Source organism: Pongo pygmaeus, chromosome 2 (genome assembly GCF_028885625.2).
Source record: "Pongo pygmaeus isolate AG05252 chromosome 2, NHGRI_mPonPyg2-v2.0_pri, whole genome shotgun sequence".
Taxonomy (NCBI): Eukaryota; Metazoa; Chordata; class Mammalia; order Primates; family Hominidae; genus Pongo; species Pongo pygmaeus.
Genome location: NC_085930.1, coordinates 60,485,235 through 60,498,091, shown reverse-complemented (window position 1 = coordinate 60,498,091; position 12,857 = coordinate 60,485,235). Strand labels below are relative to the sequence as shown.

The following is a 12,857-nucleotide window of genomic DNA, read 5'->3' as shown; positions in this document are numbered from 1 at the left end:
TGCAAGTGCTTTTGAAGTCTCTCCTGTATCATGTTTGTGAATGTCCCACTGGCCAAAGCACATCAGGAGGCCAGCCCAGAGGCAGTATGTGAAGGCATGTCCAAGGAGCAAGGATGGAGGAGAGAATATTTTGTGGTCACTTTTGAAATCTACTGCATGGGAGAAAATATATTTGTATTAAGAGTTGGGACCAGGGTTGAAGTCTTATTACTACCTCTGCCTCTGAGTAACTTTAGACAAGGTACCATCTCTAGACTCTCTAGCAGGTTCCCAGAAGTTTTTTCTTTTGCTATAACTCTGGGATAGTTTGCATCTTGCAAGAGTAGAACAACCTATGAGCTTCTCCAGGGCAGAATTCATGTTTAGCTTTTTTCTATCTTCTCCAACACATGCCTCTTGTAGAGTTTCATACCTGGAACAAAATAAGGGATCAAAACACGTTTGTTGCATGGATGATTCAACTTCCTCATATTTACAGTGGGATGACTGAGAGAGGATGATTCCTGAAGTCTCTACTGCCACAGTTTTGCAGGAAAAGAATATAAGCATTTCTGTTGAGTATGGCTTCAAGGCATTAACATTTTGTGCAGGAAAGGAGCACCTAAATCCAGAAGTATCACTGAAGGAGTTAGTGACACCTAGAAGAAGAATATTCCCTGCAGGTTACCCCTCGAGATACTGGATGGCTGTACTTTCACCAGTTTGGTTAGCTTTGCTGTAAAACTGTGTGAAACGCATCTACGAGTGGGAGTTACAGTATGGCAGGTGTTTTCCAGTTTAGCACAGAAGTTGCTGTGGATGTCAGAATCTGGAGGGTTTGCTTCCTTTTTTGATTGGGTGGGGGAATGGTTCAACAGGTATTAATTGAGCTCCAAATGTAAACTCAGTACTGTGCTGGACAGCAAAGGAGGGTCCACAAACAGCATGGAGACGTGGCCCCTTTCACTTCTGACCTCTCCATGGCACTAGCTCTTGCTGAACACCTCGTGTATGCCAGGTCTCATTCCAGTTTGGAGATAAAGAAATGAAGTTGCCCTGCTCCTGCCTTTGAAGGCATCTCCATGCATTTGTCAGGGAGGCAGTGCCATACACCATGGGTGTTGTTTTGTGAAGGCTGTGGATTCTGTGTTGGGATTTCAGAGAGACGTTTGGTGACTTTCAGCTGGATCTTGAAGGTAGAAAGGGTCATTCTGGACCGAAGGGAATCACACTCTCACAGGCATGGAAGTGAGAGAGGATACAGCGTGCTCTGAAAATAACAAGGATTATTTGGAAACTGGAGTCCGAAGTGCATGGCAGAATGTAAGTTTGGAATGGCTGGCTCGGGAGCCTGCATTGGAATGGCTGTTGTCTAGTCTGCTGGGACCACTATAACAAAATACCACAGACTGGGGGTCTTCAACAACAGAAATTAATTTTCTTGCAGTTTTGGAGCCTAGAAGTCCAAGATCAAGGTGTCAACAGGGTTGATTTCTCTTGAAACCTCTCTCTTTGGCTCTCAGATACCAACCCTCTTTCTGTGTCCTTGTGTGGCCTTTCCTTTGTGCACTCAGTTCAGTTGGCAATGGCCATTTTGACTTGCTAAGGAATTTGGGCTTCATTGTATAGGCTGTGCTGGGAACCATGATAGAGTCAGGGGCCATGTGGGTTGGTAATTGTTTACAGTCTAGTCCATTCAGAGCAACTGAGAAATTCCTGCAAAGGTTTTATGTGGCTAAATGTCTAGAATTGGATAAGGATCTCACCTTTTCACATCTGTACTTCTCTGTGGTTCCATGGTGGATGCCCCAGCCTGCATGAAGTTGCTGTTGGTTTATCCTTTGCCTTGATGTCTTTTGTCCAAGACCGTCTAGTCTCAGCGAGCCCCACAGGCCACCTGGCTCAAGGGCAGAGCCAGCACATCATGGGAGCGTGCCAGGAATGAACTCTGTCATTGCAGGGTAAGGGTACTGTGCAGAGAACTGTGGCCATCCTCACTTCTTTCTTGCTGATTTTTGTCCTCAGGGATATCACTCATGATTAGTCTTTTTTTTTTTATTGTTGTTTTAAGAGACAGGGCTTTGCTCTGTCACCCAGGCTACAGTGCATTGGCTCAATCATAGCTCACTGCAGTCTCCAACTCCTGGGCTCAGGTGATCCTCCCACCTCAGCCTCCTGAGTACCTGGGACTACAGGCACTTGCCACCATACCCAGATAATTTTTAAATTTTTTGCAGACACAGGATCTCACTATGTTGCCCAGGCATGTCACAAATTCCCGGCCTCAAATGATCCTCTCTCCTCAGCCTCCCAAAGTGCTGGTATTCCAGGTGTGAGCCACCACACCTGGCCTCATGATTGGTCTTAATCAGACATGGCTCTCTCATTCTCCTTTCCCAGTGACATTGCAGCTAGGGCTGGCTGTAGGACTTGGTGATGGCTAATGAGACACAGAAGTCATTTCTGGAGGATTTTAGCTCCATGATAAAAGGCAAGAGAGAGCAAGATGAGAAGATTGATCTCTCTCTCTGCCCCAATTCCCCTCACTCCCTACATTCTGCCTTTGTGGGCATAATGCTTGCAACTGCAGTAGCCATCTTGTAGTAATGAGATGGCAAGGCTAACATGCTAACAGAGTGATGGAGAAAGCTGGGAAAATCTGGGTCCTTGATGGAACAGCTGAGCCAACCTTGGATCTGCCTATAAATATACCTTGACTGATAGGACAAAAATCCACACCAATATGCCTCAACCACCAGGTGTGTTCTGATTTTTTCAGCCAGATGCATCCAAATGATGGAAGATCCAAATGGTGGTGAGTGTTTGGGCTGCTGATGCTTGAACTGAGTCTAAAAATGGCCCAAGACAGATATGGAGGAGCATGAATGAGAAGGAGGAAAGGAATCCTAGGCACATGTCCGGACTAAGTAGAGGCACTGGAGGCAGGTATGAGCAGGAGAAGAGAGGCTGATGTTGGAGAATAGTGGGAGATGAGCTTGGAGCCTGAGTAGGCATTGGTTGGTTGCCTCCCCAGTATCCATTTCCCTCTTCCACCCACAGTGCCTTAAATTTAAGAGGCATCTCTCCTCTACTTTCAGCCCATGTGTTTCTGTTTGTGTTGACTCCACCCTGGTGAGAGGTTGATCATGTGACAAGTTCAGCCTATCATCATTTTACATTCTCCCCAGCTACAGTGATTGGTTCAGGGATGGGCAAGTACCCAATGCAAGTCAGTGATCAATAAAACTTCCCCTGGGACTTTTGGGAAGGAAACTGTCACTTTTCTCTTCTGAAGTTGACTCTAGAAGTGTGAACCCTGGGCAGTCTGGCAACCATTTTAAGACTGCAAGGGGGAAGTCTGACCAAGAATGGAACCTACCTCAAGAAAGCAAAGCTAAGAAGTGTTGAAAGAGAAACCAGTTCCTGGTCATGTTGCCAGACCCCTTGAATCAAACCTAACAGTACTGAGCCTAACAATCACATAAGCCAATGAGCATGGGAATCACTTTCTGTCACAACTGAAAGAATCATCAAGGATCTGGAAATGGTCACATTGGAGGCTATGGTCATGTTGGAGGTTGTAGATAAAATTTTTGATAAGAAAGCTAGACTCTGGAGCAGAGAAAATAGAGTTTTCTTCCAGGCACGGTGGCTCATGCCTGTAATCTCAGCACTTTGGGAGGCCGAGGTGGGCGGATCACGAGGTCAGGAGGTCGAGACCATCCTGACCAATACGGTGAAATCCCGTCTCTACTAAAATACAAAAAATTAGCCAGGCATGGTGGCGGGCACCTGTAGTCCCAGCTACTCGGGAGGCTGAGGCAGGAGAATGGTGTGAACCCGGCAGGCAGAGCTTGCAATGAGCCGAGATTGCGCCACTGCACTCCAGCCTGGGCAACAGAGCGAGACTCCATCTCAAAAAAAAAAAAAAAAAAAAAAAAAAGACTTTTCACAGCATGTCTAAATTAGCCAGAGTAGGGGTCAGAAAGCATCATAAAGTGAAGTTCTGAGTTACTGCCCCTGTTCTTGTATGACTATGTCTTTAGAGGCCAAGAGACCTCCCTTCTCTCTTCTCATCACTGACAGAGTTACCAACCAGAGATTCACTTAATAAAATTATCTTTTAAAATGCAAATATCTTTTCACCTTAATACACTGAAAAAAGAAGAGCAAGTTAAGCCTAAAGCAAGCAGAAGGAAGAAAATCATAAAGATCAGAGCAGAAATTAGTGAAATAAAGAATAGGAAAACAATAGAGGAAATAAATCCAAAAGTTGGTTATTTGAAAATACCAATAAAATTGATAAATCTTCAGCTAGATTCATCAAGAAAAAAAGAGAGAAGACTTGAATTACTAGAATCAGGAATGGAAGAGGGGATGCTACTACCAAATTTTCAGAAATAAAAAGGGTTATAAAGAAATACTATAAACAATTGTGTGCTAATAAATCTGATAACATAAATGAAATGAACAAATTTTAAGAAAGACCCGAACTTCCCAAACTGACTCAAGAAGAAATAAAAAATCTGAATAGACTTAAAACAAGTAAAGACATTGAATTAGTAAGCAAAACAAAACCAAAACCAAAAAAACTACCAACAAAGAAAAACCCAGGCCCAGCTGGTTTTGCTGTTGAAATCTACCAAACATGTAAAAAGAATTAATACCAATTCTCACAAACCTTTCCAAAAAATAGAGGAAGAGAAAACACTTCCCAACTTATTCTAAGTGGTCATTATTACCCAGATAATAAAAGTAAACAAAGACATCACAAGAAAAGAAAACTAAAGGTCAGTATTTCTTATGAATAGACATGCAAAAATACTTAACAAATACTAGCAAACTGAATCTGGCTAATTTTTGTATTTTTAGTGGAGACGGGATTTCATCATGTTAGCCAGGCTGGTCTCGAACTTGTGAGCTCAGGTGATCCACCCACCTCGGCCTCCCAAAGTGCTGGGATTACAGGTGTGAGCCACCGTGCCTGGCCCTATCTACCTATTTATCCACCCATCCATTCATTCATTCACCCATCCATCCACCAACTCACCCATTCATCCATTTGCCCATCTACCCATCCATACTTCCATTCATTCTTCCATCTATCCACCCACCCATACATCTACTCACACACCCACTCATCCATCCACCTACCATCTACCCATCCGTACATTCATTTAACCTTCAGTCCATCCATCCATCCATCCATCCATCCATCCATCCATTCATCCATCCATCCACCCACCCCATACATCCACCCAGCCACCCATTCATCCACCCTTCCACCCATCCATTCACCAATCTACCCAACCATCTATCCATCCATTTATTCATTCATCCACCCATCCACACATTTACTTATCCATACATCCGTTAATGTCATTCAGTAAATATTTACTGAGCACAAACTCTATGGCAGGCCTTGTGCTGGATCTTGGGTGACAGAGAAATCATTAAGACCCCATGGTCCCTGCCTTCCAAGGGCTCACAGCACAAGGAGAACGGCAGGCAGGCAAGCCACTAGTGCATGTGCCAGGGTCTGGAGTCTAGACCGGGTGATTTGCCTGGAGAAGCTAGAGAGCTTCCCAGAGGAGAGGACCCTCACAGTCCCATGCTCATGCCCCACCTGGCCATTCAGTGCATTTAGAATTCTATGCACCACAACAAAGATGGGCATTGTCAGGCTCTATCTCCACTGAAGCCCCAGCCAAGACTTGGGGAGACAGCCTGCTGATTTCCATGGCTTAACCTCAGAGGGCTGCAGGGAGGCATGTATTCCTTGAATACATGAGTTTCTTAAAATTCTTTTGTAACCACTTTTTATTTATGCTTGTATCACCTTTGGAAAGGGGCAGGAAATGAATCTCTTTGGAAGGCCGAAACCTTTGTCTGACACGTTGCTAGATACTTCTCTGGCTTTACTTCCCTGACTCTCACAGCACCCATGAGATGCCTGGCCTCATTCTTGCTATTTCGTTGCCATAGACAGTGTCAGCTACATGCTATTAAGTAGCAGGGCCAGGATTTGAACCCAAGTCTGTTTGCTTTAAAAGCACCATTGAAATTCCAACAACTAGCTATGCCTCGTAAAACATTGCAGAACCATGCCTGTAACTCAGCTGTGTGTACAGATGCTACGTAACCCTCACAACAACCCTGGTGGGGGTGGTGGGCATGATAAGCCCATTTTACAGATGAGAAGACCGAGGCCCACAAAGGCTCAGTGGCTCTGATGAGGTCCCACAGTTAGGAATGCCAGGTCTGTGGTATAAGCCTGTGGTCCATGCCCCATTCACCCTCCATAGGTGTTCAGCTCCCGCTCCCACTGATGATGCTGGCCTGGCTGCAGACGCCCCTTCAGGTCATAATGGAGTGCAGAGGCCTCATTATGCCTATGAAATTGTGACCATTTTCCTTAAATTCATCACTCGACACTTGTCTCACCTCTCCCGCATTCTCAATAAATTCCTGATCACTTATCGCCATCCGTTTGGCATTTCACCACCCAGAGGAACTTGGAGCCATCTGCAGCCTTGGAAAGTTCAAGCTGTTCTCCTTCCAGGAAAGAAAATGAATGTTACATAAGATGGAGCCCAGCACATTCTTATAGAAGATCAGGAAACCGCTTCTCTGACTAAAACAGCTCCCTGTTATCTCTGCCTCTTGCTTCCTATTTTATCCAGGTCCACAATCACACGGCAGCTGCCGTTTTTAAACATTCTGTCTTGCAGAGTCTTTAAAAAGAGCTCCATACTGTCCCTGTGTTCACATAGAATGGCTGTCTCTCCAAGACCCCCATGGACTCTGTGAGGAAAGGCTTCTCCCACTGCATTGTCCCCAGCAGAGCCTGTGCTGGTGGCCTTGTTCTTTGTCCTTCGGGTGTGGGTGGGAGACCTCTCCAGGGGTCGAGGTGCCTGCAGACCCCCAGTGGACCCTGGCCCACTTCCTCCTAGTGCCTCTCTGGGGTGGCAGGCCTGGCCCAACTATTACCATTTCTTCTTCATAGAACAGGCTCTTCTTCTACTTGCTCATCTTAGGTTATTTTATTTGGTTATTGTCAATAAAACTGGCTCTGTGTTTTGGGGAAACATGTTCATTATAGAACCTTAAGAAACTGAAGTAGAAAGATGTGACTACTGACCACTCCAGGACAATTAATGTTGATGTGCACAGACTCTGAGGGGTTGGAAAGCACCCTAAAGATGATCTATTATAGTTTGACCTGTGGGCTCTACCATGGGGAAACTGAGGCCCAGGGGACTTAGGCTCACTCATTCCCTTGTAGGTGGCCATGGCAGGAGTGGGGAGTCCTACTCAGGGAGTCACTGTGGGATGGGGGACAAGTGAGCAGAAGCGATCAGTGGACTCTGCCATGTGGCCAGGATGGCTTTAAGCAGACGTGACATTTGAGCCGGGTCTGGTCCGCCCTGCAGCCCTGCAACCCTCTGCTTACTGCCGGCCTCCTGGGCAACACTGCTTTCCGGCTCTGCGGCCCCATCCTCCTCCCACCGATGTTACCGCCTAACCAGCCACCTCGCATTCCGGGTGGTAATTCCTGCTAAATGGCTCCAGATCAGCTTTTCCCAAACCTTGATTGTTTACACGCCACCTTTGTGATTTTCATAGCGGCTATTTAGATTTCATATTATTTCTTCGTAGTTTTTTTTAAATCAACTTTCTTTTTTACTTTAAATCTATTTTAAGAGGAAACTTTATTGTAACACAAGAAGTAGAAACCAGTGTCAGGGGCTGCAAATAGGTGACCACAAGGAGAAAACAAGGCGACAGTGTATTCCGTCTCTGCACCGGGGTACACTCAGGAGCCCTGAGCCACCCCGTCCTGAAAGTGGTGGTGAGCTAGTGCCTGAGAGGTGCTTAAAATGGGTCAGCACCTGAGTGAGTCTCTCTCTTAAGTACTCAGAGGATTGGAATGGGATGAACGAGGGAATGAGTAATGTTTTCCTGGTACACGGTGATGGCATTTCATGCTGTGACATCAAACTTCCCTAACTCATCCCAGGCACAACCAGCTGTGGGAGTCCTACAGGCTGAGAGACTCATGCTCTGCACACTCAGGGCTCATCACACCAACTAGTAAATGTGCAGGGTTTTTAACAACCCTCTATGTGATTTAGAGTCTAGCTCTCTTCATTTTTTTTTTTTTTTTGCCCTGACATATATGCACATCTTCATTCAAAGCCATCCCGTAAATGAGTGTACTATTCCCCTCCTATGGAACATGCCTGTACAGTAAAAGCATCCCATATGGTGTGAGTGCACCAGCATCGGTCATGGTTTGCTGTGAGGCTGGTTGGCACCAAGGAGAATTAGAAGAAGCAGGTGGGGCCCGAATATCTTCACCCTCACCCCACTGCTTGTTGCTTCAGGCAGCCTGGAGGTGGGTGCCCACTGCCAGAACAAGAGCAAACAAAGGCCTTCGCCGTGCAGCAATAAAGAGACTCAGGCTTGGGCCAGGTGCAGTGGCTCACACCTGTAATCTCAGCACTTTGGCAGGCCGAGGCAGGTGGATCATTTGAGGCCAGGAGTTCGAGACCAGCCTGACCAACATGGCAAAACCCCATCTCTACTAAAAATACAAAAATAAACTGGGTGTGAGGGCACGCACATGTAATCCCAGCTACTCAGGAGGCTGAGGCAGGAGAATCACTTGAACCCAGGAGGCGGAGGTTGCAGTGAGCCGAAATCGTGCCACTGCACCCCAGCCTGGGTGACAGAGCAAGACTCCGTCTCAAAAAAAAAAAAAAAAAAAAAAAGAGAGAGACTCAGGCTTGAAAGACAGCGCTCCAAGCTCTTGCACAGAAGCGAGGTCAGTCATACCAGCATCTGGTCCTTTTCCGGAATCTTGGGACAGCTGTGGAGCTCTTCATTAATGGACTGCTCTAAAAGTCACACCATGTGCCTTTCACAGACCATCAGTGATTTCCCAGAAGGGCAGTTCCAAATATTGATCTAAATGTCGCCTCAGAGGAGCCCTTTGGCATAAGAACCTTTTCAAAATCGGCCAGGGCCCCGGCTGGCCTGGAAGAGGCATCTGAAGAGATCGCACATGTTAATAAAGGTTCTTAATCTCTTGGCCTCCTATAATGCAGAACTGCTTTTCGATTAAAAATAAATCACTCCCGGAGCTTGCATCCCCAAAGCATATGAAATAATTTTGAGGCAGTAGATATCTTGTGTTGGAGGAGTAATAATGGCCATTTAAGTTTCCAGCCTAGTACAAGGGGGGCGATTATCCATCTCACCCCACTGGCACTGACATATTTTCTGCACCTGTAGGAGATTACATGAGGATGGGAAAGTGTGGGAGAGACTAATCAGGCTTAATTAGGGAATGCAGGATGTCAGTTTTGCTTGTTATTGCACCTGGGCACCAGGGCTGTCGGGCAGCTGACCACCTCAGTGGGCCTCCACACTTTGGTCCTGTTTGCATTTTATGAGCGGCAAACAGGTATGCACCTAAGTAAGTGAAGTTCAAGACCAAACTCTTGAACCTAGTATCTCTTACACTCCGCAACTCTAGCATCTCCATTCCTGTAGGAAGCAGGCCTGTGCTGTGTGGTATGGAGCGGATGTCCCCTGTCCCCTGACCCTGACATGCTTGGCTCAGGGTGCCCAACCTGGCCTGGCATATGCTCATCTGCTAATTATTCTGGGTCCACACTAGACTGGAAGTTCCATAAGGGTAGGGACTTGGTCTAACTGAGATGTGTCCCCAGAGCCTAACCCAGTGCCTGGCCAGACAGAGCTCTCAAGGAATCTCTGTTAAATAAGAAATAGAGGGCTGTGAGCTGTGTGGGCCTCTGGCTGGTGACAAGCATGGGTTCTTCCTGTTGAGTTACAGCTGTGGCCACAGCAGCCTTCCAGCTACTTTCATAGGGCTTCATCCTTTCTAGAAAAAAAATTATATATGTAAATATCATATATTATAAAATATATATGATATATTTATTATATTATTATAAATACATATTTTAAAATACATAACATATATATATATTTTTTTTCTTTCTTTTTTAAAGGAAATAAATACTTTAGGGAATACTCCAGAACCTTGCATGCATCTGAACTTTTCTTGGAAACGTCACCCCTTTTTATTTTGTTTTATTGTATTTTATTTTTGAGATGGAGCTTCGTTCTTGTTGCCCAGGCTGGAGTGCAATGGTGTGATCTCGGCTCACTGCAACCTCTGCCTCCTGGGTTCAAGTGATTCTCCTGCCTCAGCCTCCCAAGTAGCTGAGATTACAGGCATGCTTCACCAGGCCTGGCTAATTTTGTATTTTTAGTAGGGATGGGGTTTCACCATGTTGGTCAGGCTGGTCTCGAAATCCTGACCTCAGGTGACCCACCAGCCTCAGCCTCACAAAGTGCTCAGATTACAGGCGTGAGCCACTGCGCCTGGCCATTACCCCCGCTCCTTTTTTTTTTTTTTTTTTTTTGAGATGGAGTTTCACTCTTGTTGCCCAGGCTGGGGTGCAATGGCACTATCTTGGCTCACTGCAACCTTTACTTCCTGGCTTCAAGCAATTCTCCTGCCTCAGCCTCCTGAGTAGCTGGGATTACAGGCGCTTGCCACCAGGCCTGGCTAGTTTTTGTATTTTTACTAGAGACGGGGTTTCACCATGTTGGTCGGGCTGGTCTAGAACTCCTGACCTTAGGCAATCCACCTGCCTTGGCCTCCCAAAGTGCTGGGATTACAGGCGTGAGCCACCGCACCTGGCTCATTACCCCTTTTTAATTAGTAGCATTGCTCTTCTCTCTCTGACTATACGTACTCTCTCTGACTTCTAAATTTATCAGCAGCTTCTTCTGAAGCTGGCCTGGTACCTGGTGAGCTCTACAGGACTCTGAGCTAAGTTTAGAGGAAGGAAAGGCAGTTGAAGGGATTTCTTGTTGGCTACAATGCTTAGACACCTCAGGGGGTGAAGCACATGCTCTGACTGTTACCAGTAAGTTCCCAGGCCAACCAGTGGGTAGTTCTTATTACCACCCTTGGCTTGCTAGGGCTTTTGCATTAAAATGAATGTGAGGACATAAGATCAGTTGTGGCAGGAAGACACATAACTAACCACACAGGGGACCAACATAAAAGCTGTTTCCTCTGGTACAGGCTGACTAATGCACGGGCAGCCTGGCTGGGGCTCCACGGGTAGCCTGGCTGGGGCTCCACAGGCAGGAAAACATTTTGATAAGATGATGATAACAGTAGCCATAACAGTAGCCAACTTTATTGTGTATATTCTATGTTATTTAATTCTCACTACAGGTCCTATGGTTCTCCTCATTTCACAGATGAAGAAACAGTAGTTCAGCAACTTGCCCAAACTCACAGAGGTAGGAAGTCACAGAGCCTAGATCTGAACTCAAGTCAACTGGCTCTTCCCCATGTAAGGGGTCTTATTAATGATAGTCTGCATTTGTTAAGGTACAGGCTGAGCACAGAGACCTCAAAATTTAGTGGCTGAAATAAGAGAGAGGTTTATTTTGCTCTCACTTAGCAGTCCAGAGGTGAGCAGTCCAACTTGGTAGGGTCACTGGGCTCCACATGGCCATTCAGGGACCTAGGTTCCTTCCATCTTGTTGCCCCACCACCACTTAAAGTGTGGTTCAATCACCAAAGCTGGTCATTGCCTTCTCTGTGTTCCCGACCATGGGGAGGAGAAAGAGCAAGTCTAAGGCAAGCAGATTGTTTCAAGTAGGTGTTGTAGAAATTGCATACATCACTTCTATTCATATTCTATTGGCATAACTTAGTCATACGGCCACACCTACCTGCAGGGAAGTCTGGGAAATATGGTCTCTATCTGGGCAGCCATATGAACAGTTAAAATTCTACAAAATTCTGTAACTACGGAAGAGAGAATGCAGTTTGGGGCTATCAGTTTGCAGTCTGCCATAAAGACCATCTTCTCTTTTGTGAATATTAAGACTGGGCTACCACAGGACAGTGTTAAATGCATTCATTATCATATGCAGACATGGGGTCATCTATTCATTTCATAAATATGAAGCCCTTCCTTTGCCGGTACTGCTGTAGTGAGCTGCTTGGGGGCTGCCGAGATGCCTGATTCACTGTCTCTTCCTGAGGCACAGCCGGGAGATGAGACATCAGCCAGGAATCAGGAAAGAGGAAAGAGAGTTGACTGGTGGATTTCATTCACTCATTCAACCTAGTTTATTTACACACATCTTGTGCTGAGAAAGGACTTGAGGTAGCCCACTTGTAGTAGGATACAGCTGGCAAAATGCTGTTCGTGTGCGTAATCTCTTTCACCTTCTCACCCACCCTGAGGGAGGCAGGGTAGGTTCAGAGGAGTTCTGGAAGCATCAGAAATCCCATGACTGGTGAGTGGTGAGGGCAGGATTTGGAGCTGGTCTTGAGGGCGGTAGAAAGGGCAAAGTGCAGATTCGAAGTTGGGAGAGTCCACATTTGAGGCCCGGCTCTTCTGATCCTAATGAATAGCTTCACTCACCCCTGGAAGCCCCAGTTTCCTCATCTGGAAAACTGGTGCTCAGGCTACTTATGTCAAAGGGCCATGAGGAGGACCTGCTGAGATAATGGGTGAGTTTCTGGGGCACGTAGATGCTCCACAGCCGTGAGTGTCCTCCCTGGCTTCTTAGGAGCACTTGGTCCCTGGCAATTTGCATTACATGCTCCATGATGTCCCAAGAATGTGTCCTCGAGAGAACAATGAGTCCATGGACTCGGGGACGCTGGGCAGAGGGCCCTATCTAGGCCTTTGGTGTTTGGCTCCAAGTTCTCCCTTCATCGTGGGAATCCAGCTGCAGGCTTGAAAGGCAATGCTCCTGAGACTGCTCCCCTGCTCTGCCCTCAGCTTCCCTCGGGTGCTCTCCAGCTT

General features: G+C 46.3%; 1 protein-coding gene across 7 annotated transcripts in view; it reads left to right on the top strand.

Annotated features, from left to right (window-relative positions):
* Positions 1-12,857, top strand: part of MGLL (monoglyceride lipase) — a 134,056-nt gene that overhangs the window by 11,642 nt on the left and 109,557 nt on the right. The window lies entirely within an intron of this gene.